The sequence below is a fragment of the Bos grunniens genome, chromosome 12, assembly GCF_055505025.1.
Source record: "Bos grunniens cultivar Pamir isolate PY7600 chromosome 12, Bosgru_T2T1.0, whole genome shotgun sequence".
In the NCBI taxonomy this organism is placed as follows: domain Eukaryota; kingdom Metazoa; phylum Chordata; class Mammalia; order Artiodactyla; family Bovidae; genus Bos; species Bos grunniens.
In genome coordinates, this window is record NC_141176.1 from 38,242,817 (window position 1) to 38,259,623 (window position 16,807).

Consider the following 16,807-nt stretch of genomic DNA (forward strand, 5'->3'; position numbering starts at 1 on the left):
AGTGAGATAAACAGAAATATGAATATATAAACAAGCATGATATTTTCTGATTGAGACGAACAGATAATTGATTTTTTTTTTTTTTTAGATAGAATGTTTGGGAGTGACTGCTGATTTCACGGTTGGCAATATATTCTATGTGATGTGCTGCTTGCTAAGTAATTATCATTATTATTATAACTTCTTGAAAAAATTGACCATAGCTTTATGAAATACAAATCAGAAGTAATTGCACTGATTCAAGTATAATGTTCAAGCAAAGAGCTGAAAAGATTAAAATGAAACTTATTCCCAAAGGTCCCCTACTACATATGGCATAGGAATGTAATTTTTCTTTTTCTGTGTTTCATGGAAAACAGACTGTAATATGAAGAACAAATTTGACTCTGCATCGGAACTGTTTCTTTTATTTTAACCTTTGTATTCTATTGCTTTAGCTATGAGTTAAGAGAATGGCATTGAAACATGTATAATATCATGTATGAAACGAGTTGCCAGTCCAGGTTCGATGCTCGATACTGGATGCTTGGGGCTAGTGCACTGGGACTACCCAGAGGGATGGTATGGGGAGGGAGGAGGCAGGAGGGTTCAGGATGGGGAACACATGCATACTTGTGGCAGATTCATTTTGATATTTGGCAAAACTAATACAATATTGTAAAGTTTAAAAATTAAAAAAAAAAAAAAAAAGCCTAAAGCATAGGATAGCCCATTCTCAAGGCTCTGACCTTTAAAGATAGAGCACTTTTCCTTCTATATGGAGACAAAAGCTGCAGAACAGATGAGAAATGGAGGATTTCCTGCCATATCAGTAAACAAGGATGTCACAGGCATCTGCAGTTCCAGCAGTTCAATGCACGTTTGTAAGGGTACTCAGGAAGGAGAAGAATATCTGAAATCTAGCAGCCATCAGGACTGCAGCCACTCCTACAGTGAGGCCCAAGGGACCTCAGGATGCAAGAAAAAAAAAAAATAGAAATGTGGCCCAGGATACCCGAGATGCATATGAAAGGAATGATTTAATTGAGCCCAGACCCTTGCATGAACCCATAAGTAGAGAAGTGCTAAATACCTTAACGTAGGATATCTGGTTAACTTCAATTAACAATCATCTTTAGATCTCCAGACTACCTTCACTTGTTCTATAGTTCAGTCATTCAGTTGTGAACAACTCTTTGCAACCCCATGGACTAAAGCACACCAAGCTTCCCTGTCCATTACCAACTCCTGGAGCTCATTTAAACTCATGTCCATGGAGTCGGTGATGCCATCCAACCATCTCATCCTCTGTCATCGCCTTCTCCTCATGCCTTCAATCTTTTTTAATTGAAGGGTCTTTTCCAATGGGTCAGTTCTTAGAATCAGATGGCCAAGGTATTGGAGTTTCAGCTTCAACATCAGTCCTTCCAATGAACACTCAGGACTGATCTCTTTTAGGATGGACTGGTTGGATCACCTTGCAGTCCAAGGGACTCTCAAGAGTCTTCAACAACAACACAGTTTAAAAGCATCACTTCTTTGGCACTCAGCTTTATTCATAGTCCAACTCTCACATCCATACATGAATACTGGAAAAACTATAGCTTTGACTAGATGGACCTTTGTTGACAAAGTAATGTCTTTGCTTTTTAATATGCTGTAACGGTTGGTAATAGCTTTTCTTCCAAGGAGAAAGTGTCTTTTAATTTCATGGCAGAAGTCATCATCTGCAGTGATTTTTGAGTCCCCCCCAAAATAAAGCTTGTCATTGTTTCTATTATTTCCCCATCTAATTATGATGAAGTGATGGGACTGGATGGCATGATCTTATTTTGAATGTTGAGTTTTAAGCCAAATTTTTCACTCTCCTCTTTCACTTTCATCAAGTTTCTTCTTATCTTTTAGTTCTTATCTTTCTGCCATAAGGATCATGTCATCTGCATATCTGAGGTTATTGATATTTCTCCTGGCAATCTGGACTTCAGCTTGTGCTTCACTCAGTCTGGCATTTCTCATGATGAACTCTGAATAAAAGTTATGTAAGCAGGGTGAAAATATATAGCCTTGACATAATCTTTTCCTGATTTAGTACCAGTCTATTGTTCCATGTCCAGGTTCTAACTGTTGCTTCTTGACCTGCATGCAGATTTCTCAGGAGGCAGGTCAGGTCGTCTGTTATTCCCAACTCTTTAAGAATTTTCCACTGCTTGTTGTCATCCACACAGTCAAAGGCTTTGGCATAATCAACGAATCAGAAGTAGATGTTTTGCAAGAACGCTCATGCTTTTTCGATGATCCAGTGGATGTTGGCAATTTGATCTCTAGGTCCTCTACCTTTTGGAAATCCAGCTTGAACATCTGGAAGTTCATGGTTCATATATTGTTGAAGCCTTGCTTGGGGAATTTTGAACATTACTTTGCCAGCATGTGAGATGAGTGCAGTTGTGCAAAGTTTGACCATTCTTTGGCATCGCCTTTCTTTGGGATTGGAATGAAAACGGACTTTTTTCAGTCCTGTGGCCACTGCTGAGTTTTCCAGATTTGCTGACATATTGAGTGCAGCACTTTCACAGCATCATCTTTTGGGATTTGAAAAAGCTCAACTGGAATTCCATCCATCACCTCCACTAGCTTTGTTCATAGTGATACTTTCTAAGGCCCACTTGACATTGCATTCCAGAGTGTCTGATTCTGGGTGAGTGATCTCAGCATCGTGGCTATATGGATCATGAAGATCTTTTTTTGTATAGTTCTTCTGTGTATTCTTGCCATCTTTTCTTAGTATCATCTGCTTCTATTATGTCCATACCATTTCTGTCCTTTAATGTGTCCATCTTTACATGAGATGTTCCCTTGGTACCTCTAATTTTCTTGAAGATATCTCTGCTGCTGCTGCTGCTAAGTCGCTTCAGTCATGTCCAACTCTGTGCGACCCCAGACACATCAGCCCACTAGGCTCCCCCATCCCTGGGATTCTCCAGGCAAGAACATTAGAGTGGGTTGCCATTTCCTTCTCCAATGCATGAAAGTGAAAAGTGAAAGTGAAGTCGTTCAGTCGTGTCCAACTCTCAGCGACCCCATGGACTGCAGCCTACCAGGCTCTGTCCATGGGATTTTCCAGGCAAGAATACTGGAGTGGGGTGCCATTGCCTTCTCTGGAAGATATCTCTACTCTTTCCCATTATACTGTTTTCCACTATTTGTTTGCATTTACCACTGAGGAGAGCTTTCTTATATTTCCTTGTTATTCTTTGGAACTCTGCACTCTAATGGGTATATCGTTCCCTTCCTCCTTTGCCGTTAGCTTCTCTTCTTTACACAGCTATTTGTATGGCCTCCTCAGACAACCATTTTTTCCTTTTTGCATTTCTTTTTCTTGGGGATGGTCTTTATCACTGCCTCCTGTACAATGTCTTGAACCTCTGTCCATAATTCTTCAGGCACTCTGTCTATTAGATTTACTCCCTTGAGTATATTTGTCACTTACACTGTATAATCATAAGGGATTTGATTATGGGTCATACCTGAATTGTCTAGTGGTTTTCCCTATTTTCTTCAACTTAAGTCTGAATTGTGCAATAGGAAGTTCATGATCTGAGACACAGTCAGCTCCCAGTCTTGTTTTTGCTGACTGTATAGGGCTTCTCCATCTTGGATGCAAAGAATATAATCAATCTGAAATTGCTATTGACCATCTGGTGATGTCCATGTGTAAAGTCATCTCTTATGTTGTTGGAAGAGGGTTCTTGCTATGACCAGTGCATTCTCTTGGCAAAACTCTGTTAGTCTTTGACCTGCTTTGTGTTGTACTACAAGGATAAATTTGCATGTAATTCCAGGTATCTCTTGACTTTCTGCTTTTACATTCCAGACCCCTATAATGAAAAGGACATCTTTTGGGGGTGTTAGTTCTATAAGGTCTTGTAGGTCATCCTAGAACCATTCAACTTCAGCTTTGTCAGTATAACTAGTCGGGACATAGTCTTGGATTACTGCGATATTAACTGGTTTGCCTTGGAAACAGATCATTTTGTCGTTTTAGAGGTTGCATCCATGTACTGCTTTTCAGACTCTTTTGTTTACTATGATGGCTACTCTATTTCTTCTAAGGGATTCTTACCCACAATAGTAGATATAATGGTCATCTGAGTTATATTCACCCATTCCAGTACATTTTAGTTCACTGATTCATAAAATGCCAATGTTCACTCTTGGTTCCTCCTGTTTGACCACTTCTACTTCGCCTTGATTCAGGGACCTAACATTCCAGGTTCCTACGCAATATTGTTCATTACAGCATTGGGCTTTACTTCCATTACCAGTCACACACACAGTGGGTTGTCGTTTTTCCTTTGGCTCCTTTTATTCATTCTTTCTGGAGTTATTTCTCCACTGATCTCCAGTAGCATATTGGGCACCTACTGACCTAAGGAGTTTCTCTTTCATTGTCCTTTTTTTTTGCCTTTTCATGATGTTCATGGCTTCTTAAGGGAGGAATACTGAAGTGGTTTTCCATTCCCTTCTCCAGTGGACCATGTTTAGTCAGAACTCTCTACCATGAACCTGTCCATCTTAGGTGGCCCTACAAGGCATGGCTCATGGTTTCTTTGAATTAGACAAAGCTGTGGTCCATATGATTATTTTGGTTATTTTTCTGTGACTGTGGTTTTCATTCTGTCTGCCCTCTGATGGAGAAGTATAAGAGGCTTATGGAAGCTTCCTGATGGGAGAGACTGACTGAGGGGGAAACCAAGTCTTGTTCTGATGGGCAGGACCATGCTCAGTAAATCTTTATTCCAATTTTCTCTTGAAGGCCAGGGCTATGTCCCCTCCTTGTTTGACCTTAGGCCAAACTATGGTGGAGGAATTGAAGATAATGGTGACCTCCTTGAAATGTCCCATGCATGCACCACTGCACTCAGTGCCCCCAACCATGTAGCAGGCCAGTGCCAACACATGCCTCTGCTGGTGACTCCTGGATACTCAGAGGCAAGTCTGGGTCAGTCTCTTGTGGGGTCACTACTCCTTTCTTCTGGGTCAGGTTTGCACAAGGTTTTGTTTGTGTCTTGGAAAACAATATGGCAAAGTAGAAGGACATGCACTCATCTTCTCCTGGGAGAATTCCAAAATTGCAAATCACTGCTGAGCAACCATCAACAGGAGAATGTTGTATCCCAGCAAACTCTCTCTGTATATATATATATATATATATATATATATATATATAGAGAGAGAGAGAGAGAGAGAGAGAGAGAGTTTATATATAAACTATATATATATATATATATCCCATGTGCAAGGGAAAAGGAGAAAACCAAGCAAGATGGTAGGAGGGGTAAAGTAAGGTTTAGAATCAAACCCCATACCTGCCTGAGATGCTCAGAAGGCTCAAACAAAACCTTGTGCACACCAGGACCCAGAAAACCCACAGAGACTAGAAAAAAAAGTGTGTTTGAGTGTTTCCTGCAGACGTACAGGTCGGCAGTGGCCTACTTCAGGGACAGGGGGTCTGGATACAGTAGACTTGGGTATGTGATAAGCCCTCTTGTAGGAGGTCACCATTAACCCCACCATAGAGCACCCAGAACTTAAACAGGACTGGGAAAACAGACTCTTGGAGGGCACAAACAAAATCCTGAGACCTTGTAAGACTTCTATATAACCTGATTCCTCCCCTTGCCTCCCCAGAGAGGTTCTCTTAAGGTTACTTGAGATGCTGCCTTCTAGGCTTGAAGTTCTAAAAATTACCAATAAAATACCCAATAAAACATAATTCTCAACTTTTAGGTTTTGAATATTTTTTAACACAGAGAATAACATTTATCTTGTTGAAGAATTTCAGAAACATCATAACCTATCCTAAATGGGAAGCTTCAGGAACAAAGGATTCTGACACCAAGAATTTTGTAAGAATTTACCATACCCTCTTCATTTTAAGTATAAAAGAGGCCTGAATTCTACCTCAGATAAGATGATTCTATGTGATGCTATTCCACTATCTTCTTGGTTTGCTGGCTTTCCAGATAAATTCATTATTGCTTTTCCCAAAACTTGTCTCAATTTATTCTCCTGTCCTGTCGTGAGCAGAACTAGCTTGGACTCAATAACGATACTGAGTACTGAGCTTGGACTCAGTAACACTAATGTCAACAAAATATGAATTTTTAAGTGTAGAATGTGCAGATCAGAGGTCATCTGTGTTTGCTTATTGGCTTTTCCCAACAGAAAAGCAAACCACCTAAATTTGTGATAGGAAGTAGTTCACAGTTTGGAGAAAGTTGTCTTAGTTGGGCTCCTACCCTTACACAAAAATTGGCAGGAAAGAGTGCAGTCTTCCTTAATGGTTACATTTCTAAAGCCTGGCTTGCCTGTCCCTGAAAATACAATTGTGTCTTGGAAAATTTGCAAGAAGCTTTTTAAAAGATTTAAATTTCAAAGGAAAAAGGAAGCATTTGCAACTTCATAAAATAAATGCTGGAAGAAGAGAGACGTCAGAAGACTTGGTGTTTGGGTCCTATGGATTCTGTAAAGGTGGAAGCTAGGAGTGAGCTCAGAGGCCTAGAGGCAAGAATAAGCTCGTCTAAAATTTGATGAAGCTGAGGGAAATGTTAAGGTTACTTTGCTGAACACTATATTATAAAATGAGAACAGGAAAGATAGATTAAGTAGATATTATAATATTAGGGATGCAATGGGATAGATGGATAAAGTAGATATTATAGCGTATTTATAACAGGTACTATATAATAATACATAGATATTATATACTAAATATATGAATGTATGGATGTGAGAATTGGACCATATAGAAAGCTAAGCATCAAAGAATTGATGATAGCATTTATAATAGATAGTATATAATATATAGGTTATATATAGTAATTATATATATATATGTATGGATGTGAGAATTGGACTATAAAGAAAACTGAGCACTGAACAATTGATGCTTTTGAACTTAGGTATTGGAGAAGACTCTTGATAGTCACTTGAACTGCAAGGAGATCCAACCAGTTAATCCTAAAAGAAATCAGTCTTGAATGTTCATTGAAAGGACTGTTGCTGAAGCTGAAGCTCCAGTACTTTGGCCACCTGATGCGAAGAACTTACTCCTTAGAGAAGACACTGATGCTGGGAAAGACTGAAGGCAGGAGGAGAAGGGGACAACAGAGGATGCAGTGGTTGGATGGCATCACTGCCTAGATGAACATAAGTTTGAGCAAGCTTCGGGAGTTGGTGATGGACAGGGATGCCTGGTGTTCTGCAGTCTGTGGTGTCACAAAGAGTTGGACATGATTCAGCAACTGAACTGAACTTAACTGATATATAGCATTTAAAATAAATATTGGGATTCCCTGGTGGCTCAGATGACAAAGAATCTGCCTTCAATGGAGATCAGGATTCGATCCCTGGGTCAGGAAGATCTCATGGAGAAAAGAATGGCTACCAACTAGTTTTCTTGCCTGGAGAATTTCATGGAGAATCAGACTGATGGGCTATAGTCCATGGGGTCACAGAGAGTCAGACATGATTGAGTGAATTACACTTTCATTTTTATAATTGATATTACAGACACAGTATATGTATATATAATATTTTGTATACAGTACAAATACTGTCTGTGTAACCTAAAGTTCAGTTCAGTTCAGTTGCTCAGCTGTGTCCAATTCTTTGTAAACCATGGACTGAATTATGTCAGGGTTCCCTGCCCATCATCAACTCCTGGAGCTTGCTTAAACTCATGTCCATAAAGTAGGTGATGCATCCAACCATCCAATCCTCTGTCATCCTCTTCTCCTGCCTTCAATCATTCCCAGCATCAGGGTCTTTTCCAAAGAGTCAGTGCATCCCATCAGGTGGCCAAAGTATTGGTGCTTTAGCTTCAGGATCAGTCCTTCCATTGAATATTCAGGGTTTATTTCCTTTAGGATTGACAGATTTGGTTTCCTTGAAGTCCAAGGGACTCTCAAGACTGGAAAAACATAGCTTTGACTAGACGGACCTTTGTTGGCAAAATAATGTCTCTGCTTTTTAATATGCTGTCTAGATTGTTCATAGCTTTTCTTCCAAAGAGCAAGTGCTGTTTAATTTCATGGCTGCAGTCACTGTCTGCAGTGATTCTTGAGCCCAAGAAAATAAAGCCTGTCACTGTTTTCTCTGTTCTCCATCTGTTTGCATTAAGTGATGGGACCAGATACCATGATCTTAGATTTTGAATGTTGAGTTTTAACCCAGCTTTTTCACTCTCCTCCTTCACTTTCATCAAGTGTCTCTTCAGTTCCTCTTTGCTTTCTGCCATTAAGGATGGTATCATCTGCATATCTGAGGTTGTGCAGATTGGTTTCCCTAGAAGTTCAGATGGTAAAGAGTCCTCCTGTAATGCAGGAGACCCTGGTTCAATTCATGAGTCAGGAAGATCCACTGGAGAAGGGATAGGCTACTTACTCCTGTATTCTTGGGCTTTTCTGGTGGCTCAGCTGGTAAAGAATCCACCTGCAATAAGGAAGACCTGGGTTCTGTCCCTGGATTGGGAAGAACCCCTGGAAAATAGAATAGATACCCACTCCTGTATTCTGGCCTGGAGAATTCCATGGACTATACAGGGTTACAAAGAGTCAGACACAATTGAGTGATTTTCACTATGTAATCTAATACACACACACACACACACACACACACACACACACACACATATATATATATATATATATATATATATATATATATACAACATAAAATATTAAAATGGGGTTTTAGGGAATTCCCTGACTTTCCAGTGCTTAGGACTCTGCTCTTTCACTGCCAGGGGCCCAGGTATGATCCCTGGTCAGAGAACTAAGATCCCACAAGAGGCATAGTGTGGCTAAAATAAATAAATAAATAAAATAATAAAATAAAATGGAGATTTAATCCCAAAGATCCTGTAATATATATGATATAGATAAATAATTATGTATGAAAGTGAAATTGAAATTTGCTTATATATCTATATCTATACCTATCTATCTATCTATATATATATATACATATGTGCATACACACAAACACACACACACACACATTGCTCCTTAGATGGCTCAGTGGTAAAGAACCCACTTACCAATGCAGGAGATGAAGGAGATGTGGGTTCAATCACATGGAGGAGGAAATGAGAACCCACTCTAGTTTCTTGCCTAAAGAATCCCACGGACAGAGGAGATCGGTGGGGTCACAAAAAGTCAGACAAGACTGAGCGCAGACACACACACACACACACACACTTGCAGGCTTTCCCAATGGCTGAGCAGGTAAAGAATCCACCTGCAATAAGGAGATGCAGGTTTGACCCCTGGATTGTGACGATCCCCTGGAGTAGGAAATGGCAACCAATCCCAGTATTCTTGCCTGCATAGTCCCATGGACAGAGGAGCCTGGAGGGCTACAAGTCCAAAAAGTCACAAAGAGTGGAAACAACTGAGTGACTAAGTACACACACACACACACACACACACACACACACACACACATTTTTCTAATACTAATCAAAGTCTGACTTTTAAAGTGTTCACATGTTTTATCAGTTATTGCTTTAAGTATTTTAAAGAGCTTAATTATTTTCATATTCACCATAATCTTACAAAGTAAATATTATTACTCACTTTTTAAATAAAGATAATTGTGGGAAGAAATGTTCCTGTTCCATCATGTCCAACATTTTGCAACTCCATGAACTGCAGCATGCGAGGCTTTCCTTCCCCCACCATCTTCTGTAGTTTGCTCAAACCCATGTCCATTTAGCCAGTTATGACATCCAACCATCTCATCTGCTGTCATCCTCTTCTCCTCTTGCCTTCAATTTTTCCCAGCATCAGGTCTTGTGCAATGATTCAGCTGTTTGCATTAGGTGGCCAAAGTACTGGAGTTTCAGCGTCAGCATCAGTCCTTCAATGAATATTCAGGGTTGATTTTCTTTAGGATTGACTGTTTGGATCTCCCTGCTGTCCCAGGGACTCTCAAGAGTCTTCTCCAGCACCACCATTCAAAGGCATCAGTTCTTCAGCACTCAGCCTTGTTTATGGTCCAACTCTCACATGCATGCATGACTATTGGAAAAACCATGGCTTTGACTATATGGACCTTTTTTAGGAAAATTAATGTCTCTGCTTTTTAATATGCTGTCTAAGTTTTTCATAACTTTTCTATCAAGGAGCAGGTGTCTTTTAAATTCATGACTGCAATCTCCATCTACAGTGATTTTGGAGGCCAAAAAAATAAAGTCTATCATGGTTTCCATTGTTTCCCCATCTATTTGACATGCAGTGCTGGGACTGGATGCTATGATCTTCATTTTTTGTATGTTGAGTTTTAAGTCAGCTTTTTCACTCTGCTCTTTCACCTTCATCAAGAGGCTCTTTAATTCCTCTTCACTTTCTGCCATTATGTCGGTGTCATCTGTATATCTGAGGTTATTGATATTCCTCCCAGCAATCTTAATTCCAATTTGTGCTTCATCCAGCATGGCATTTCAAATGATGTACTCTGCCTAGAAGTTTAAAAAGTAGGGTGACAATATACAGTTTTGACATACTTCTTTCACAATTTTGAACATGTTTGTTGTTCCATGTCCTGTTTTAACTGTTGCTTCTTTACCTACATGCAGGGGAAAATGGTTAATGTAATAATCATGGTTACATGCTCAGTTGCTCAGTTATGTCAACTCTTTGAAACCCCATGGACTGTAGCCTGCCAGGCTTCTTTTTGCATGAAATTTCCCAAACAAGAATATTGGAGTTGGTTGCCATTTACTATTCCTGAGGATCTTCCCAATCCAGGGTTTGAACCTGTGTCTCTTGCAGCTCCTGCATTGGGAGGCAGATTCTTTACCACTGAGTCAGCTTGGAAGCTCCCAGTATAATAAAAACCATAGATAGATGCCAAAAAATGATAGAAATAGATTTTCATAACAGAATATCTTTAATCTAAAGTGGATAAACATAGCTAGACATCATAAAAATAAACTTTACTCACATAAATTCAGAAGCAGAGGTACTTGTTTAGAAGTTGGAAAATAAACAGCTAAAAATAACATTTACTTGAAAAATATGCAATTCATTTTCAAAATAGCAGTTAGAGATTCATAAGAATACATGTATAATTTATAATGTGGATTTGGTTTGTTGACTAAATCTAGATCAAAGTGTCATATGGATGTATATGTTCTTCTAAGGATCATGAATGAAAAAAAATGTTGCTGGCCGTATCAGTCAAGAAAGGATGCTGCAACCATCAAAATACTACAGCCACAATGGACCATGAGATTTGAGGGATCTCAGGATAGAGACAAGTGCTGTCTGTTGACAAGCCCTCAGCCATTACAGCCACTCCCAAGTATGCATCCTGAGGGGATTCAGGATGGAGAAAAGTAGTATATTGGGCCTAAATAGTTAAGGTTTGTATAAAACAGCCCAGAAGCTTGTATCTTCCCACAAGTAAATTAATAAATCCATTGACTTGAGATTTCTGATTTTCTTTAATTTACAGGAGTCTTTTGAAGTTCTTCTTACTCAGTCTTTGTTACTGAAACTTCTATATAATTCTGGCTCTTCCTCTTGTGTCTTCTGAGCAGTATCTCAGAACTGAGAATCCTGTGTACCAGGCTTAAGTCCTCAGATAGTCCATCAAATTAAATATAGTTCTCAAATTATAGGTTGTCATTTTGTTTCAGTCTACAGGGAAGTTAACCTATGTTAACAGAAAAATTACAGGAAACACTCCTTTACAAAGTTGCTTAAATAGTAAATATAAAAACTACTTTTAGAAAGTTCATTTTTAAGTTTCTTAAATAAAATCTAGTAAGTAGCTAACAAGCACTGTAAAACTTGAAAGAATTATTAACTAGTATCTGTTACAATTTTTGTTTGCTTTAATTTCATTCAATAAAGCTCTCATACCTCATTAGAGAATTATTGATCAGTTCAGTTCAGTTCAGTTGCTCAGTCGTGTCCGACTCTTTGCGACCCCATGAATCGCAGCACGCCAGGCCTCCCTGTCCATTACCAACTCCCAGAGCTCACTCAAACTCGCGTCCATTGAGTCAGTGATGCCATCTAGCCATCTCATCCTCTGTCATCCCCTTCTCCTCCTGCCCCCAATCCCTCCCAGCATCAGAGTCTTTTCCAATGAGTCAACTCTTCGCATGAGGTGGCCAAAGTATTGGAGTTTCAGCTTTAGCATCATTCCTTCCAAAGAAATCCCAGGGCTGATCTCCTTCAGAATGGACTGGTTGAATCTCCTTGCCGTCCAAGGGACTCTCAAGAGTCTTCTCCAACACCACAGTTCAAAAGCATCAATTCTTGGGCACTCAGCCTTCTTCACAGTCCAACTCTCACATCCATACATGACCACTGGAAAAACCATAGCCTTGACCAGATGGACCTTTGTTGGCAAAGTAATGTCTCTGCTTTTCAATATGCTATCTAGGTTGCTCATAACTTTTCTTCCAAGGAGTAAGTGTCTTTTAATTTCATGGCTGCATAATTATTGATGGCAGATTTCAAATTGGCAGCTGTCCATGTAAAAGGAAGACAAGAAAACTAGACAAAATTTAACAAAAATTTAATGGCTTTGAAAAATAATTTAAAATTGTATAGATCAACTATTTAATGCAAAATATCAGTTTCATACAGAACTATTAATAAATAACTATTTTTCTTACCCAAAATGTTGCCATTTACTGAATAACTTGAAAATACTATTAAAACATAATGATGAGCTGATACAGTATTGTTTTTCAGCTTTATAAATCATAAGAATATGTATTATTTTATCATTATAAGTAATAATTTTCATTTATGGAAAATATATTCTATATAGTAGTTGCACTGTTATGGTTCACATGCATAACTTTATTTAATCCTTGTGATAAATATTCAGTTCATTTCAGTCACTCAGTCATGTCTGACTTTTTCTGACCCCATGAATTGCAGCATGCCAGGCCTCCCTGTCCATCACCAACTCCCAGAGTTCACCCAAACTCATGTCCATCGAGTCAGTGATGCCATCCAGGTAGGTGAAAAAGTAATTGTGATTTTGCATTGTTGAACTGTGCCATTAGATATTGGAATATATTCTTAAACGTGGTTATGTTATACATCATTTTAATGCACATGTCTCACTTAATTTTTTTTTCTAATGTTTTATTTAGTTCAGTCAGTAGCTTCGTCAAGTCCAACTCTTTGCAACCCCATGGACTGCAGCATGGAAGGCTTCCCTGCTCATCACCAACTACCAGAGCTTGCTCAAGCTCATGTCCATAGAGACGGTGATGCCATTCAACCATCTCATCTTGTGTCATCCCCTTCTCCACCTGGCTTCGAACTTTCCCAGCTTCAGGGTCTTTTCCAATGAGTTAGTGCTTCCCATTAGGTGGCCAAAGTATTGGAGCTTCAGATTCATGACCAATCCTTCCAATGAATATTCAGGATTTATTTCCTTTAGGATTGCCTAGTTGGTTTCCTTGTAGTCAAGGGACTCTCAGGAGTCCTCTCCAACACCATGGTTCAAAAACATCAATTCATCAGTGCTCAGCTTTTTTTTTTTTTTTTTTTTTATTCCAACACTCATATCCATACATGACTACTGGAAAAGCCATAGCTTTGACTAGACGGACCTTTGTAGGCAAAGTTAACATCTCTGCTTTTTAATATGCTATATAGTTTTGACATAACTTTTCTCCAAAGGAGCTTTTCTTGCAATTTCATGGCTGCAGTCACCATATGCAGTGATTTTGGTGCCACCCAAAATAAAGTCTGTCACTGTTTCCATTGTTTACCCATCTATTTTTCAGGAAGTGATGGGACCAGATGCCATGACCTTAGATTTTTGAATGTTCAATTTAAAGCCAACTTTTTCACTTTCCTCATTCACTTTCATCAAGAGGCTCTTTAGTGCCTCTTTGCTTTCTTCCATAAGGGTGGTGTCATCTGCATATCTGAGGTTATTGATATTTCTCCTGACAATCTGGATTCCAGCTTGCGCTTTAGGCATGATGTACTCTGCATATAAGTTACATAAGCAGGGTGACAATATACAGATTTGACCTACTCCTTTCCATCTTTGGAACCAGTCCATTTTTCCATGTCCAATTATAACTGTTGGTTCTTGACCTGCATATAGACTTCTCACAAGGAAAGTAAGGTGCTCTGGTATTCCCAATTCTTTAAGAATCTTCCACAGTTTGTTGTGATCCACATAGTCAAAGGCTTTGGCATAGTTAATAAAGCAGAAGTAGATATTTTTCTGAAACTCTCTTGCTTTTTTGATGATCCCACAGATTTTGGTAATTTGATCTCTGGTTGTTCTGCCTTTTTGAAATCCAATTTGAACATCTGGATTCATGTTTCATGTACTGTGGAAGCCTAGCATGGATAATTTTGAGCATTATTTGGCCAGTGTGTGAGATGAGTGTAATTGTGTGGTAGTTTGAACATGTTTTGGCATTGCCTTTCTTTGGGACTGGAATGAAAACTGACCTTTTCCAGTCCTGTGGTCACTGCTGTTTTCCAAATTTGCTGGCATATTGAGTGCAGTACTTTCACAGCATCATCTTTTAGGGTTTGAAATAGTTCAACTGGAATTGCATCACCTCTACTAACTTTGTTCATAGTGATGTTCCCTAAGACCCACTTGACTTCACATTCCAGGATGTCTGGTTCTAGGTCGGTGATCATACACTGTGGTTATCTGGGTCATGAAGATCTTTTTTCTACAGTTCTTCTGTGTATTCTTGCCACCTCTTCTTAATCTTTTCTTATTAAGTAATGTCTTATTATGTGCTTTTTATTTTATATTTAGTTTTCACAAGGGACGTGATTTTAGATAAAAAGCAAATTCTAGCAATTATCTTATTAGCATTCAAAATGGGTCAGAAAGCAGTGGAGTTGCCTTGCAACATTAACAAAGTATTTGGTCTAGGAATTTCTAATGAATTTACAGTAGAGTGGTGGTTCAAGAAATTTTTCAAAGAAAGCAAGTGCCTTGATGAGGAGGAGCACAGTGACTGGCCATTGGAATTTGACAACAACCAGTTGAGAGGTACTTTGAAGCTGATCCTCTTACAATTACACTAGAAGTTGTGGAAGAACTCACCATTGACTATTCTATGGTCATTCAGCATTTGAAGCAAATTGGAAAGGTGAAGAAGCTTGATAAGTGGTATCCTCGTTGCACTGACCCCAAGTCAAAAACGTCATCTTTTTGAAGTGTCATCTTCTCTTATTCTATGCAACAACAGTGAACCATTTCATGATTGGATTGTGATGTGTGATAAAAAATGGATTTTCTACAACAATTGGCAATGACCAACTGAGTGGCTGTACCAGGAAGAAGCTCTAAATCACTTCCCAAAGTCAAACTTGCAACAAAAAAGGTCGTAGTCCCCGTTTGGTGATCTGCTGCTGGTATGAAACACTACAACTTTCTGAAGTGAAGTGAAAGTTGCTTAGTCGTGTCCGACTCTTTATCACTCCATGGACTATACAGTCCATTGAATTCTCCAGGCCAGAATACTGGAGTAGTGAGCCTTTCCCTTCCCCAGGGCATCTTCCCAACCCAGGGATCAAAGACAAATCTCTGTCATTGCAGGAAGATTCTTTATCAGCTAAGCCACAAGGTAAGCCCACAACTTTCTGAATCCTGGAAAAATCATTACATCTGAGAAGTATGCTCAGCAAATCAATGAGATGCACTGAAATCTTCAACAACTACAGTCAGCACTAGTCAACAGAAAGGGCCCAATTCTGCACAATAACACCTGGCCACATATCACACAATCAATACTTCAAAAGTTGAATGAATTGGGCTACAAAGTTTTGCCTCATCCACCATAATCACCTTACTTCTCACTAACTGACCACCACCTCTTCAAGCATCTTGACAACTTTTTTCAGAGAAAATTCTTCAACAATCAGCAGGAAATAGAAAATGCTTTTCATTGAATCCTGAAGCATGGATTTTTATGCTGCAAGAATAAACAAATTTATTTATCATTGATGAAAATGTGCTGATTGTAATGGTTCCTACTTTGATTAATAATGATGTGTTTGAGCCTATTATAATGATTTAAAATTCATGGTTCAAAATTGCAATTACATTTGCACCAACCTAAATATTAATGATTTCCATTGGAGAAACTGGTTCTCTGAATGGTAACAAAAGTCTTAAACTGGAATTTGCAAGAAGGGCTAATTTTATTGTATTTATGACAATTCTAATCAGTTGCATTTTTTTAAAAATCAAACAACAGCAAAACAAACATATTCTGTAATGGTTATCATTTATTTAATAAATATTATAATTGAATATCTTAGTTAATGAATATCTGATTATCCACCATTACGTTTGGATGTTGTAGCCCTTTGAATATCATTATACACATACTGATCAAGTACATTACCACCTACGTGAAAATATTTTGTCCCTGCTATTGTTGTATGATGAATTACTCTCAGTTTTAACATCTTTAAATTACTCATTTTATTTTGGTTCAGATTTAATAAATGGCTCAATTGACTCAATTCTACCTTAAGAATTTTTATATTGTTGCAGTCAGATGTTGATTGGGACTGTAGACATTCATTATGGCTCCCCCAGTTGATAGGGGCTACTGAGAGCTTTTCAGGGGCTGGGAATCGGGGTGTCAAATTTTGGTCTCCTCAGGCTGAGAATCTCAAGGTGTTCAGATTGTTCAGATTTCTTATATAATAACCACTTCTTCCAAAGTAAGCATCCAAAGAGCATGCTGGGAAATCACAGACTACAAGTTTTGCCACATTCTACTGTGGCAGAAGTA

At 38.8% G+C, this 16,807-nt stretch overlaps 1 pseudogene; it reads left to right on the forward strand.

The window, feature by feature from the left end:
* The first annotated feature begins 757 nt into the window (after positions 1-757).
* On the forward strand, positions 758-16,047 carry LOC147361718 (histone-lysine N-methyltransferase SETMAR-like; annotated as a pseudogene).
* Positions 16,048-16,807: the final 760 nt, after the last annotated feature.